Source organism: Loxodonta africana, chromosome 8 (genome assembly GCF_030014295.1).
Source record: "Loxodonta africana isolate mLoxAfr1 chromosome 8, mLoxAfr1.hap2, whole genome shotgun sequence".
NCBI classification, from domain to species: domain Eukaryota; kingdom Metazoa; phylum Chordata; class Mammalia; order Proboscidea; family Elephantidae; genus Loxodonta; species Loxodonta africana.
In genome coordinates this window covers 1190954-1206403 of record NC_087349.1, presented here as the reverse complement: position 1 = coordinate 1206403, position 15450 = coordinate 1190954, and the positions used below count along the sequence as shown (strand labels likewise).

The 15450-nt window shown below is 43.0% G+C and overlaps 1 protein-coding gene across 5 annotated transcripts in view; it reads left to right on the top strand.

Moving 5' to 3' along the window:
• Window positions 1–15450, top strand: part of CUL1 (cullin 1) — an 82244-nt gene that overhangs the window by 792 nt on the left and 66002 nt on the right. For 3 of the 5 annotated variants that reach the window (XM_023539560.2, XM_064289589.1, XM_023539562.2), the window contains exons 1-2: window positions 948–2139; window positions 2769–2916. The exons of 1 other annotated variant lie outside the window; for it this stretch is intronic. The gene's annotated coding sequence lies outside the window, so the exon portion shown is untranslated. Of the gene's footprint in view, window positions 1–947; window positions 2140–2768; window positions 2917–15450 lie in introns of those variants that run through there. One more of the 5 variants, XM_064289588.1, reaches the window with a different exon arrangement.

Genomic DNA, 15450 nt, shown 5'->3' with positions numbered 1-15450 from the left:
TTCCGAAGCTGGTGAACGCAAGGTGGCCTGGCGTTAACTCCACTATGCCCATGTTTGGAGGTTTTGGAGCGTGTTCCCGAAGCTTCAGAGGGGTGGCTGGATTACTTTCTGAATATGTTAAACTTTTATCCGTCGCTGGTCTCATCTTTTAAAAGCTGTTTTGCCTGAAAACCCCTAAACCAACCAAGTTTAGTATACTGGAAGTTTTCACCCATTTCTCCGGCCCACTCTCAGAGCCCCTAGCCCTAGCCCTTGTAGGCAGCCCCATTGCTAACTTGTACCCCATCAGAAAACTGAGGGACACTCGCGTGTGTGAGCCGGTTATGCACAGCGTCGCAGAGTATTAAAGCAGGTTAGGTTCCTGATGCTTAATGAGCACCTGGTGATAATTAGCCTCGGTGATGAACACAGCTTTATTTCCCGTATGTTTCAAACTGGATTCCTTGAGGGCAAGGAATATTCCTTATTTATTTTTGCATCCCAGATTAGCACAGAACTTGGTCAAGGTGGTACCTCAGTGTTTGGATGAATGTTCTGAGTAGTTCTACTTGTTATACCTATTGTTTGACCACTTGCCCTGATTTTGGTTACAGAAAACACCCCAATTACACTGTTCACGAATGCAAGCTTTGTTACTGTTATTGCACTGTTATTGAATTTGCTGTCTTTTTCCTCCATCCTTTCTTTTTCATTACCTCGTCCCTTCCCCCTCCGTACCCCAGTATCTAGCCCAATGCCCCAAAAGATATGCCCAGGTTTTCTTTACCTGTGGAAATCAAGCAGGTGCCAAGAAAACAGTTTGTGAAACTTTACTTAGCTTTTTTCCCCTTCAAAACTAGATTTAAGGTGTCGAATTTGTTTATCTTTTTGTGAGTTTTTTTTTTTTTTAATCATTTTTTTCCCCCAGGCTAAATATTGCACTTTGTGTTTGAAAATGAAAAAAGTAGCCTGATAGTTGAGGCTCTTCCATGTTGGAAAGATGAGGCAAACCCGCTTGTGCTACTACAGAATCCGGGATGCGGCCTCTGATTGGAAAGACCCTTCTCAGGTCCTTGGGGATCTTTTTCAGAAGTTCACTCCCAGTATGCCCAGTCATAGACAGTCTGAACACACTAGTCTTTAAAATGTCTAGAATTACTTGACATTCTTCAGTTTAAAAAAATGAGGGCCCCAAAAACTTGTGAACGTGTTTGTATTTTTATTCTTTGCTGTTTTAATTCTCCGTAGGTCCCATCTACCCTTGACAATTGAGTGGGACAGCCTGGAATAAAATGCCTTTTGGGGATTGTTAGCTTCATTTTAAGCTTGTCTTTTAGATATTTCTAGAGAAAAGAATAATAGTTCTAAGGATCAATTCTAAGTTCATCTTGATTTTTAAGCTTATCTGGTAGTTTTAGTAAAGTGTGTTTTTTTGTTTGATTTTCAAGATCGAAAAATGAGCATCAAATGAGGAATAAATCAAATTTGGGATTTTAAGCTCCCTGAGGAGGTTAAGCTCCTAGTTTGTAATATGTGAATTTTATTTCGTAACAAAATTATGACACTTTTAGTGATTTTCCTGTGTTTTATTCACTCATAGATTTTTCTAGCTCTATATATAGCTGTGTGTTGTTACTAGCTTACGTATATGTGTGGTGTTTATTTATTCATTTATTTTTGCTTAGACGTAGAACATTTTGCTTCAGAGCAAAGACATGGGGTCTAGTCTGAGCTAAACTTTGCTGAGCCTGTATTTCCTCATTTGTAAAATGAGTTGGTTTTTAATCGCACTGTTTAAGATTTCTTTAGGCCCTCAGAGTGTTTGGCTTCTGTGGGAGTGACATAACTTTGAACTTCAACAGCATTTTGAAAAACTGCCTTATAAAATATAATCCACCTTAATCATGACTGAAAAGCAGAATTGTGAAGCCCAAGTTTGATAGCAATTTAAATTTTTTCCTTTGTGGGAAAACTTGGATCTAGGAAGCTTACCTCTCCTTTCCCTGCTTCCACCCTACTGCTGTCCAGGTTCCCAGGATCCCCTGCCACCCTCCCTGCCGCTGTGGCTCATGCTTTCTCCTGCCTAGAATATCATCTCTCTTCCGTTCCCTTAAGTCCCTGAGTGGTGCAAGCGGTTTGCGATCATCTTCTAACATAAAGGTCGGTGGTTTAAACCCACCCAGTGGCTCCGAGGGCGAGAGACCTGACTATTTGCTGTAGTAGTAAAGATTACAGCCTAGTAAACCCTATGAGGGCAGTTCTGCTTTGTCTCGTGGGTCACCATGAGTTTGGTTTTCCTCCCCCTTCCTGTTACCTGGTAACTCCTTCACCTTCAAGAACACTTAGCACAGGCATTGCCACCCCTGGGTGAGAGCCCTTCTCGGTTCCCGGCACTGTCACAGCACCCAGCATTTGAATTTTTCTTGGGGGTTTCTTCCACTAGCCTGAGCTACCTTGGGGCAGGAACCTTGTGGACACATCTGTCCCCCTGCCTAGCACTCTGCACACATCAGCATACATTTAACACCTACTTTGGACCTCCTCCACTCAGGCTCTGCAGAGCCTAGAGGGCTATAGGCGCTGCTGTCACATCCAGCTTAGGGGACATGGAAGGAGAAACAAGGCTGTGGGTGGCCCCAGGGTTGGAAGCAGTGAAGCCCACATTAATACTCCTATGTACTCGTAGCAACTACAGAGCTTGAACTTTTAACCAGATGTCAGAAAGTGTTTGACAGACCTATACAAAGACCAGATTGATTTATAGGATTCATCTCTGATCATTCCTACAGAACCCATTACCAGACTCGGGTTGACTACCAGGAATAGGCAGCTTCTTCTTGGTCTTCTGGTGACCGGTGGTGTGTTGAAGGAGAGTAACTGGGCACTGATGGGATACAAATGAACAATTGTGGATCTTTGGGGCTGTTGTGAAATCAGGTATGGTATTTTGACTCATCAGCCTTGCAAACATTTGTAAAACGATGTAAGACTCTTCAGGTCCAACAAGCTGCCATTTTTTTAAAGGCTTGTTTCAGAAAATATTTTGGAAAACAGTGTGTGAGAGGACTGCAGTCATTTAAAGTATATATATGAAGTATGTATGCACTGGTGAAAATATTTAAAGTAGTAAAAATGTTTTAGGGTAGTGAATGTGTGTGCTTTTAAAATATTTTTCAAAAAAATTTTTGAGAACCAAAAGATAAGCCTGTCTAAGCATAGCACCAAAGTAGGAACTGCAAAGGGGAGATTTGTTGGACTACTGTAGAATGATAAAACTCATATGTTAAAATTCTGTAAGCATGATTAAAGGCAAATATTAACCTGAGAAAAATGTTGTAACTTACAAGCAAATTTTAATTTCCTTACTTTAAAAAAAAGGTACAGTAGGATGGATCACTTTATGTGTCCGTTCTCACCATGGTCTTGTAACTTCCACCAAATGATTGGGTGATACTGTACACGTAAGGTGCTTGTGGCCCCCCAAGGGGATTGGACAGCTTGATAATGATGCAAATAAGGTGTGTGGAACCCTAACAAAGGGATTGTTCAGTTTTGCCATCCTGCTAGGCTTAAAAGAGAGCCAATCCCAGAGCAGAGGGGGAACCTGGCTACCACCAAGAAAAAGAGCTAGCAGTAGAGCACATTCTTTGCATCCAGGACTCCTGGCTGAGAGCCTCCTAGGCAGAGGAGAAAGAGAGAGCAGTGTGACCAGAGACAGCTGGAAGCAGCAGCAGAGAAACAGTAGCAGCTTCCCAGCCCATAGAGCAAGAGAGCTGAGCGCCTACACCAAGAGGCTTCCTGCCAGAGTGGGGTGCCTCTGGGACTTACTGCAGAGCTAAAAGGGCTTTGTAACACTTGCCTGAGCAGGGCAGAAGCTGGGCCAGCCCAAAGCCTGCCTGCAACATGGCTGAGAAGAGGCTGTCTTGATGGAAGAACTGTATCCTGAGCATTCTTGAACCTGTACTGTAATCTGTTACTTCCCTAATAAACCCCATAGCTGTGAGTGGTCTGTGAGTTTCTGTGTGGCCACTGGAACCAATTATCAAACCCAGCAGAGAAGTAGAGAGTGCCATGGGAGAGGTGGTTGGTGTCAGAATGGGTAAAGATGGTGGAGAGAAGAGACGTGTCTGATCTCCGCCTTGTAGGAATCGGCCTTGGGCTGTTGATCTTGATTCTTCTTCCCCCTTGTGAAGTTAGAGGTCCAACGCCTCCCCCATACCATTTTTACAAAGGGCCTATAAACCAATAAGAAAAAGAAGGCCCCTACACATGAAAAAAAAGGGCAAACTGGTAATAAGAGAAAGTCTTCTCAGGAGACATGAGAAGACTTTCAACTTGGCTAGCAGTACTTGCAGAACTGCAAAACAGTGAGACAGTGGTTTTTAAAATGTTGGCATAGATTTAAGGATAAACCACTTATGGCCATGGCATGGAGAAATGGGCCCACTCGGATTCACTAGAAAGAGTGTGACTTAGTACAATTTTTCAGGAGAGAAATAGGTGACAAGACCTTATGGGACATACATGCTGTTAGAAATTGCTAATCCACTTCTAAGGATTTAGTCTGAGAAAATACAAAACTTTATTAATACTTTTATGTCCCATCATGGGTGTGCCGTTATGTACTAATTCCTTGTTATTGAACATTTGTTTTCATTTTTTATTTATTAAAAATGGTTATATAAGCACTGCTTAGGTGAATCTGAGCATTTATATAATATTTAATGGCTATTCATTGTAAATGAGGCTGAAATAACTGAAACTGAAGCAGAAGTTCAAGCCTTGAGTTGCAATATTAAAGGATTCTTCAGGGAAATATTAAACGATGGAAGAAGCATCAAAAGAAGATGGAAGGAATAGTCACTACCAAAAGAATTGGTCGATGTTCAACCATTTCAGGAGGTAACGTATGATCAGGAACCAATGCTACTAAAGGAAGCAGTCCAAGCTGTATTGAAGGGAATGGTGAAAAACAAGGTTCCAGGAATTGACAGAATACTAATTGAGATGTTTCAACAAACAGATGCACTGCTGGAGGTGTTTACTTGTCTATGTCAAGAAATTTAGAAGGCAGCTTCCTGGCCAACCAGTTGGAAGAGACCCACGTTTGTGTCCATTCCAAAGAAAGGTGTTCTATCCGAATGCAGAAATTACTAGGCAATATCGTTAATATCACACAAAGTAAAATTTTGGTGAAGATCATTCAAAAGTGGCTGCAGCAGTACATGACAGAGAACTGCCAGAAGTTCAAGCTGCATTCAGAAGAGGACACAGAGTGAGGGATATCATTGCTAATGTCAGATGGATCTTGGCTGAAAGCGGAGAATACCACGAAGATGTTTACCTCTGTTTCATTGACTGTGCAAAGTCATTAGACTGTGTGGATCATAACAAATTATGGATAACATCTCAAAGAATGAGAATTTCAGAACACTTACTTGTGCTCATGAGGAACCTGTACATAGATCAAGAGGCAGTCAGTTGAATGGAACAAGGGGATACAGCATGGTTTAAAGTCAGGAAAGATGTGTGCCAGGGTGGTATCCTTTCACCATACTTATTCGACCTGTATACTGAGTACATAATCGTAGAAGTTGGACCCTATGAGGAAGAACACGGCACCAGGATTGGAGGAAGACTCACTAACAACCTGCAATGTGTAGATGACACAACCTTTCTTGCTAAAAGTGAAGAGAACTTGAAGCACTTACTGATGAGGATCAAAGAGCACAGCCTTCAACATGGATTACACCTCATCATAAAACAAAAATCCTCACAACTGGACCAATAAGCAACATCATGATAAAAGGAGAAAAGATTGAAGTTGTCAAGGATTTCATTTAACTTGGATCCACAATCAGTGCCCCTGGGAGTGGTGGTCAGGAAATCAAACGAAGTGTTGCATTGGGCAAATCTGCTGCAAAAGACCTTTTTAAAGTGTTGAAAAGCAAAGGTATCACTTTGAGGACTAAGGTGCACCTGAAGCACCTGACCCAAGCCATGGTATTTTCAGTCACCTCCTATGCACGCGAAAGCTGGACAATGAATAAAGAAGATTGAAGAATTGACGACTTTGAATTATGGTGTCGTGGAAGAATATTGAATATACCATGGACAGCCAGAACGAACAAATTGGTCGTGAAAGAAGTACAGCCAGAAAGCTTCTTTAGAAGCAAGGATGACGAAACCTCGTTTCACATACTTTGGACATGTTATCAGGAGGGACCAGTTCCTGGAGAAGGACATCATCCTTGGTAACATAGAAGGTCATCGAAAAAGAGGAAGACCCTCAACGAGATGAATTGACACGGTAGCCACAACTCTGGGCTCAAGCATACCTGTGATTATGAGGATGGCACAGGATGGCAGTGTTTTGTTCTCTTGTACGTGGGGACACTATGAATCAAAACCTGCTTGATGGCCCCTAACAACAACACAACAATTAAGTGACAGAGATATGCTATAAAACAGCATACATGATATCTCAAAAAAAAAAAAATTCAGGTATGTTATGTATTTTCTTTTTTAAAGATAATCAAAACATTAATAGTGATTGTCTCTGAGTCGTAGGATTTTTGGGATACTATTATTCTTTGTGTTTTCATTTTTCCCGATTTTCTACAGCAGACATATATTATGATACAGTGAATTAACCCCCCCCCCAAAAAAAATAGCCAAACACATAGCCGTTAAGTCAATTCCAACTCACAGTGACCCTACACGACCTACTAGATCTGCCCCATACGGCTTTTGTGGCTATAATCTTTATGGAAGCAGAGTGCCGCATCTTTCTCCTGCAGAGCAGATGGAAGGTTTGAACCATCAACCTTTGGTTAGCAGCCAAGTGTTTAACCACTGTACCACCAGGCTTCCTTAATACAGTGGATTAGAAATGGGAAGATGAGTCCAGCAAAGGAGACACCTGGCGACAGGAGAAGGCCCTCCGCCCCCAAAGCCACACACCTGGAGAGAGGGCCTGCAGGGATAGAGACTAAAGTTACCTAGCGTGACACCGAGCGGACACCTTACCCCAGACTGTCATATTGCATTCGCTGTCTTTTTTCTTTTTATAATAAGCTAATATGGCTGCTTTCTCCTGTGGCCAGTTGTCTCCTTTGTTGGAGTCATCTTCCCTTTTTCCCCCCGTATCTTAATCCCCTCATTTTTCATGCCCTCCGTGAAAGCGTCTTAATCTCAAAACTCATTTACTATCTTGGTATTCTATTATATTTATTTATAATTTTAGAGTGTATACTGATGAATTGTCTTTAGTGTGGAATTGTCTTTTCCTTATTGATATCGTGGACTTGGGATTCTTTTTTGCTTATTTCACAACTCTTAGTGATGGAGCCTCGGTGGTACAGTAGTTAAGAGCTTGGCTGCTAACCAAAAGGTCAGCAGTTCGAATCCACCAGCCACTCCCTGCAAACCGTATGGGGCAATTCTACTCTGTCCTGTAGGGTCACTGTGAGTCAGAATCAACAGCCATGGGTTAGGGGTCCCCCCCACCCCCACACCAGTGATGGTAGTAGTGGGAGCCCTGGTAGTGCAGTGGCCAAGTGCTGAGCTGCTGCCTGGAAGGTCTGCGGTTCAAACCCACCAACCACTCTGTAGGATAAAGATGTGGCAGTCTGTTTCGGTTAAGATTTACAGCTTTAGAAACTTTGTAGGCAGCTCTGTCCTGTCCTATAGGGTCGCTGAGTTGGAATTGACTCAGTGGCAATGGGTTTGGTTTTTTAGTTTTAGTAATAGTAGTAGAGGGAGCTCTGGTGGCACGGTGATTAAGTACTCGACTGCTAACCAGAAAATCGTTAGTTCGAACCCATTGGCCAATTCGTGGGAGAAAGATGTGACAGTCTGCTTCCATAAAGATTAAAAAAAAAATACAGCCTTAGAAATATTAGGGGCAGTTCTACTCAGTCCTGTAGGGTCGCTGTGAGTCACAATCTACTTGACGGTACCTAACAACACCAGTGATAGTAGATGTATTTTTAAAACTGAATGCCTAAACCTTATTTTGTTATGCTTAAAAATATAAATTTGCTAAAAATTAGAAAAAATAAATTCTTTCGACATAGTCTGTGCTATAGCTTGGGCAATGGAAAAGTTACCATCAAATCAATTGTTTAACAAATGTGTTCTAAATGGCACAGATTAGAATACTATTCTCTATGATGGAAACCCTGGTGGCATAGTGATTATAAGAGCTATAGCAGCTAACCAAAAGGTCGGCAGTTCAGATCCACCAGGCGCTCCCTGGAAACTCTATGGGGCAGTTCTACTCTGTCCTATAGGGTCGCTATGAGTCCGAATCGACTCGATGGCAACAGGTAATGAGGTAATTCTCTAGGAGTTGGAATCGGCTCGACTGCAATGGGTTTTAATGGGTTATTGGAATTAGAGAAAATAGGTGCACAGAAATGCGTCACTAGATGCCAGAAAAAAATGCCTTTGCTCTGTAGAAATTAATTCTATACTGGCTGAAATAGTTAAATGTACCTGATAAGCAAAGGCATTTGGGAATCAGGATGTGGAAAAAGACTGAAGGGCCCTGACCTCCCTCCTGCGGGGTGGACCAAGCCTACTGATGGGACTGGTCTGCAACTTTTTTGTCCCAGGAAGAGCCCCGGGGACAGATCTAGAGGTGAGGCCCGACTGCCCCAACTGATCTTAGGGAGTGGGAGACATTTGATTTGGGGAAGGCTGAGAAAATTTGAAGATTTGGAAGCTCTGACAGGTTGACCTTGAGGCTCCCCTTACAAGAAGCAATGAATACCGCTACCTGTATTTTCTCTGACGTGTTGGTCAGTTTGTCATACTGTGGGGGCTTGTGTGTTGCTGCGACGCTGGAAGCTATGCCACCAGCATTCAGATACAAGCAGGGCCACCCATGGAGGACAGGTTTCAGCTGTGCTTCCAGACTAAGACAGACTGGGAAGAAGGACCCAGCAGTCTACTTCTGAAAAGCATTAGCCAGTGAAAACCTTATGAACGGCAGCAGAACGTTGTCTGATATAGTGCTGAAAGGTGAGCCCCTCAGGTTGGAAGGCACTCAAAAGATGACTGGGGAAGAGCTGCCTCCTCAAAGCAGAGTTGACCTTAATGACGTGGATGGAATAAAGCTTTCGGGACCTTACTTGCTGATGTGGCATGACTCAAAATGGGAAGAGATGGCTGCAAACATCCATTAATAATTGCAACCTGGAATGTACGAAGTATAAATCTAGGAAAATTGGAAATCATCAAAAATGAAATGGTACGCATAAACATCGATATCCTAGGCATTAGTGAGCTGAAATGGACTGGTATTGGCCATTTTGAATCGGACATGGATTCGAAATGGGAATGACAACTCGAGGAATGGTGTTGTATTCATCATCAAAAATAACGTTTCAAGATCTATCTTAAAGTACAGTGCTGTCAGTGATAGGATAATATCCATATGCCTACAAGGAAGACCAGTTAATACGACTATTATTCAAATTTATGCACCAACCGCTAGGGCCAAAGATGAAAAAATAGAAGATTTTTATCCGCTGCTGCAGTCTGAAATTGATCGAACATGCAATCAAGATGCGCTGATAATTACTGGCGATTGGAATGCAAAAGTTGGAAGTAAAGAAGAAGGATCAGTAGTTGGAAACTATGGCCCTGGTGCTAGAAACAATGCTGGAGATGGAATGATAGAATTTTGCAAGACCAACGACTTCTTCATCGCAAGTACCTTCTTTCACCAGCATAAACGGCAACTATACACATGGACCTCACCAGATGGAACACACGGAAATCAAATTGACTACATCTGTGGAAAGAGATGATGGAAAAGCTCAATATCGTCAGTTAGAACAAGGCCAGGGGCCAACTGCGGAACAGACCATCAATTGCTCATATGCACATTCAAGTTGAAACTGAAGAAAATCAGAGCAAGTCCACGAGAGCCAAAATATGACGTTGAGTATATCCCACCTGAATTTAGAGACCATCTGAAGAATAGACTTGATGCGTTGAACACTAGTGACCGAAGACCAGACGAGTTGTGGCATGACATCAAGGACATCATACATTAAGAAAGCACGAGGTCACTGAAAAGACAGGAAAGAAAGAAAAGACAAAGATGGATGTCAGAGGAGACTCTGAAACTTGCTCTAGAGCATCGAGCAGCTAAAGCAAAAGGAAGAATTGATGAAGTAAAAGAACTGAACAGAAGATTCCAAAGCGTGTCTCGAGAAGACAAAGTAAAGTATTATAATGACATGTGCAAAGAGCTGGAGATGGAAAACCAAAAGGGAAGAACACGCTCGGCGTTTCTCAACCTGAAAGAACTGAAGAAAAAATTCAAGCCTCGAGTTGCAATAGTGAAGGATTCTATGGGGAAAATATTAAATGACGCAGGAAGCATCAAAAGAAGATGGAAGGAATACACAGAGTCATTATACCAAAAAGAATTAGACGATATTCAGCATACGATCAGGAACCGATGGTACTGAAGGAAGAAATCCAAGCTGCTCTGAAGGCATTGGTGAAAAACAAGGCTCCAGGAATTGATAGAATATCAATTGATATGTTTCAACAAACAGATGCAATGCTGAAGGTGCTCACTCGTCTATGCCAAGAAATATGGAAGACAGCTTTCTGGCCAACTGACTGGAAGAGATCCATGTTTATGCATATTCCCAAGAAAGATGATCCAGCTGAATGTGGAAATCATGGAGCAATATCATCAATATCACACGAAAGCAAAATTTTGCTGAAGATCATTCAAAAACGGCTGCAGCGGTATAACGACGGGGAACTGCCAGAAATTCAGGCTGGTTTCAGAAGAGGACGTGCAACCAGGGATATCATTGCTGATGTCAGATGGATCCTGGCTGAAAGCAGAGGATAACAGAAGGATGTTTACCTGTGTTTTATTGACTATGCAAAGGCATTTGACTGTGTGGGTCATAACAAACTATGGATAGCACTGCGAAGAATGGGAATTCCAGAACACTTAATTGTGCTCATGAGGAACCTTTACATAGATCAAGAGGCAGTTGTTCAGGCAGAACAGGGGGATACTGATTGGTTTAAAGTCAGGAACGGTGTGCGTCAGGTTTGTATTCTTTCACCATACCTATTCAATCTGTGTGCTGAACAAATAATCCGAGAAACTGGACTATATGAAGAAGAACGAGGCATCAGGATTGGAGGAAGACTCATTAACAACCTGTGTTATGCAGATGACACAATCTTGGTTGCTGAAAGTGAAGAGGACTTGAAGCACTTACTAATGAAGATCAAAGACCACAGCCTTCAGTATGGATTATCCTCAACATAAAGAAAACAAAAATCCTCACAACTGGACCAATGAGCCACATCATGATAAACGGAGAAAAGATTGAAGTTGTCAAGGATTTCATTTGACTTGGATCCACAATCAACAGCCATGGAAGCAGCAGTCAAGAAATCAAAAGACACATTGCATTGGGCAAATCTGCTGCAAAGGACCTCTTCAAACTACTGAAGAGCAAAGATGTCACCCTGAAGACTAAGGTGCGCCTGACCCAAGCCATGGTATTTTCAATCACATCGTATGCATGTGAAAGCTGGACAATGAATAAGGAAGACTGAAGAAGAGTTGATGCCTTTGAGTTGTGGTGCTGGCGAAGCATATTGAATATACCGTGGACTGCCAAAAGAACGAACAAATCTGTCTTGGAAGAAGTGTGGCCAGAATGCTCCTTAGAGGCAAGGATGGCGAGACCGCATCTTACGTGCTTTGGACATGTTGTCAGAAGGGACAAGTCCCTGGAGAAGGACATCATGCTTGGCAGAGCACAAGGTCAGCGGAAAAGAGGAAGACCCTCAACAAGGTGGATTGACACAGTGGCTGCAACAGTGAGCTCAAGTATAACAATGATTGTAAGGATGGCGCGGGACCGGGCAGTGTTTCGTTCTGTTGTGCATAGGGTCGCTCTGAGTCAGAACAGACTCGACGGCATCTAATAACAACAACAACCTGTATTTCACAAGGCCTGGCTGACACCTTTTATGACTGGCTGCTCCCCAGGGCATTCCGCCATCCTAAGACGCTATGTCTCAGCTGCTTCTCCAGGTCCCACAGTACACTCCTGGTCAGCCAGTCCTGCCTGATGTGCTGGGGCTGGACACCTGATGTGGGGGGACGTCCCTGCAAGCAAAGATAGACAGGGGTTGAGGGAGGCTAGGACAAACAGCCTAGGGTGGCACTTCAGTGGTACTTTATAAATATCTTGCGTGCGGGTGACGCACCCTGCTTGTAGGTATCATGTCCTGCGTATGGATGACGTGCCAGTAGTATGTCCAGCATGTGACTATGTGCCCTGTGTATGGTGATGTGCCCTGTGTGTGGTGATGTGACGGGTCCTGTGTGTGGCGATGTGACATGTCCCGTGTGTGGTGATGTGACATGTCCTCTGTGTGGTGATGACATGTCCTGTGTGTGGTGATGTGACGGGCCCTGTGTGTGGTGACGGGCCCTGTGTGTGGTGATGTGATGTGCCATATGGGGGGTTTACATCTGCTCTTCAGCTGGGGCGTGACTGGTGAACTGTGTCACACGTGGAGCCATGTTTGAACTGATGACCATTTTATTGATTTTTGGTCACAGTTATTTTTACAGTAAAGGAGTGCTGCTTTACCACCCGCAAGTTATTGCTTTTTCATGATATTTTCTTTTTTCTTGAGGCCACCATTTGTCCGTGTTCTGTGACATGTAATGTATGGGGTAGGAGGAAAGACCTGTGAGTAAATACATTTAGGAAATGCTGGCTTGCATATCGAAGGACCTTTAACATGTTAATATGTGTTGCTGTGTCCACTGGGAGAAATATTTTATTTCATTGATTCAGAAATGCCATTGACTGTAAGGTGCATCCTTAATGTAACAGTAGCTTTTTTTTTTTAATTTTGTGCTTTAAGTGAAAGTTTACAAATCAAGTCGGTCTCTCACACAAAAACTTGTATACACTTTGCTACATACTCCCAATTGCTCTCCCCGTAATGAGGCAACCCACTCCCTCCCTTCATTGTCTCTTTTCGAGTCCCTTTCACCAGCTTCTAACCCCCTCTACCCTCTCATTTCCCCTCCAGGCAGGAGATGCCAACATAGTCTCAAGTGTCCACCTGATCCAAGAAGCTCACTCCTCACCACCATCCCTCTCCAACCCATTGTCCAATCCAGTCCATGTGCGAAGAGTTGGCTTTGGGAATGGTTCATGTCCTGGGCCAACAGAAGGTCTGGGGGCCATGACCACCTGGGTCCTTCTAGTCCCGGTCAGACCATTAAGTCTGGTCTTTTTATGAGAATTTGGTGTCTGCATCCCACTGCTCTCCTGCTGCCTCAGGGATTCTCTGTTGTGTTCCCTGTCAGGGAACGGTTATAGCTGGGCACCATCTAGTTCTTCTGGTCTCATGCTGATGTAGTCTCTGGTTTATGTCTATTGGGCTCTCTTTCTTGGTGTTCATTCTCCTTTGATCTAGGTGGTTGAGACCAGTTGATGCATCTTAGATGGCCACTTCCTAGCATTTAAGACCCCAGGCGCCACTCTTCAAAGTGGGATACAGAATGTTTTCTAAATAGATTTTATTATGCCAATTGACTTAGATGTCCCCTGAAACCATGGTCCCCAAACTCCCTCCCCTGCTACGCTGGCCTTCGAAGTATTCAGTTTATTCAGGAAACTTCTTTGCTTTTGGTTTAATCCAGTTGTGCTGACCTCACCTGTATTGCCTGTTGTCTTTCCTGTCACCTAAAGTAGTTCCCATTTAGTATCTAATTAGCGAATGCCCCTCTCCCACCCTCCCCACTCTCGTAACCATCAGAGATTTTCTTCTCTGTTTAAACTGTTTCTCGAGTTCTTATAATAGTGGTCTTATACAATATTTGTCCTTTTGCAACTGACTGGTTTCGCTCAGCATAATGCCTTCCAGATTTCTCCATGCTATGAAATGTTTCACAGATTCCTCGCTGTTCTTTATCGATGCGTAGTATTCCATTGTGTGAATGTACCATAATTTATCCATTCATCTGTTGATGGGTACCTTGGTTGCTTCCATCTTTGTGCTATTGTAAACAGTGCTGCAATGAACATGGGTGTGCATATATCTGTTCGTGTGAGGGCTCTTATTTCTCTAGGCTATATTCCAAGGAGTGGGATTGCTGGATCGTATGGTAGTTCTATTTGTAGCTTTTTAAGGAAGCGCCAAATCAATTTCCAAAGTGGTGGTACCATTTTACGTACCCACCGGCTGTGTATAAGTGTTCCAATCTCTCCACAACCTTTGCAACATATATTGTGTTTTTTGGATTAATGCCAGCCTTGTTGGAGTGAGATGAAATCTCATTGTAGTTTTGATTTGCATTTCTCTATTGGCTAATGATCGTGAGCATTTCCTCAAGTATCTGTAACAGTAGCTTTTGAAGGAAGAAACCTCCACGACCACATGGTTTGTTTTGTAGACCATGTACTGACTTCAGCATCATAGAGAGTGAAAGATAGTGGGCCTTACAGCAGAGCTTTGGTGTGTAGTAAGGTGGTCTGCCTGCTCTTTCTATCTTTGGTGGAGCATCAGTTAGCATCTTAAGACGTGTGTTCTTTGGAGATTGATCCTGTTGGGTGCACAGTTGTGGGTTTAGCTGTCTGCAGACAAAGTTTACTTCGTTCCATGTCTACAGTCTTGAATCCTCAGTGCTTTCACAGAAAGGATCGCCTTAAACACATAGGCAAACCAGGGGCCAGCATTAGTGTGTCAGGGTAGTATATCGAGTAGTCAAGCCTGTGGCATCCACATTCACTGGAGGGGTCATATATTAAGGGTACGCTTTTATATGCAACCAAACACCTCATGGGACTTGGTTCTTTGGTTTGGAGGTTTAGGGTCATGATTTCCTGACGTCCCAGTTAATTGACCTAAAATTGTATTTAGTGCTTCAGTTCTATCTTCTAGTTCGTTGTATAGTGGGGTCTTAAAAGCTTGCTGAGCAGCATCCAAGGTACAGCAACTGGTCTCTATTTACCTGGAGCACTAGAAGAAGGAGAGTCAAGAATAGGTGGAGGAAATGGCGCATGTGGGTAATTGTCTCCATGAACAACTGCCTCCTTTGCCACGAGACCAGAAGAACTGAGTGATGCCCAGCTACCATTACTGAGTATCTCAACCAAAGACTATCTAGTAAAATCCCGATGAAAAGGGGGGAAATGTAGTACAGACTTCCAAATTCTCATGGGATGCAGGCTTTTTGGAGCCATAGAGGTTGGATGAACCCCTGAAACCATTGCCCTAAGATAACTTTTAAACCTTAAACCAAAAATATCTTTAAAGCAAACAATAGTTGAGCTTAACTATTAAACAATGCCCGCCTCAAACGTTGTGCTCTTTTAAGATCTATCTTATCTGGGATCAAATTGACAATAGCAGCTTGAAAGATTAAGATAAGAACCTTAGATAAGA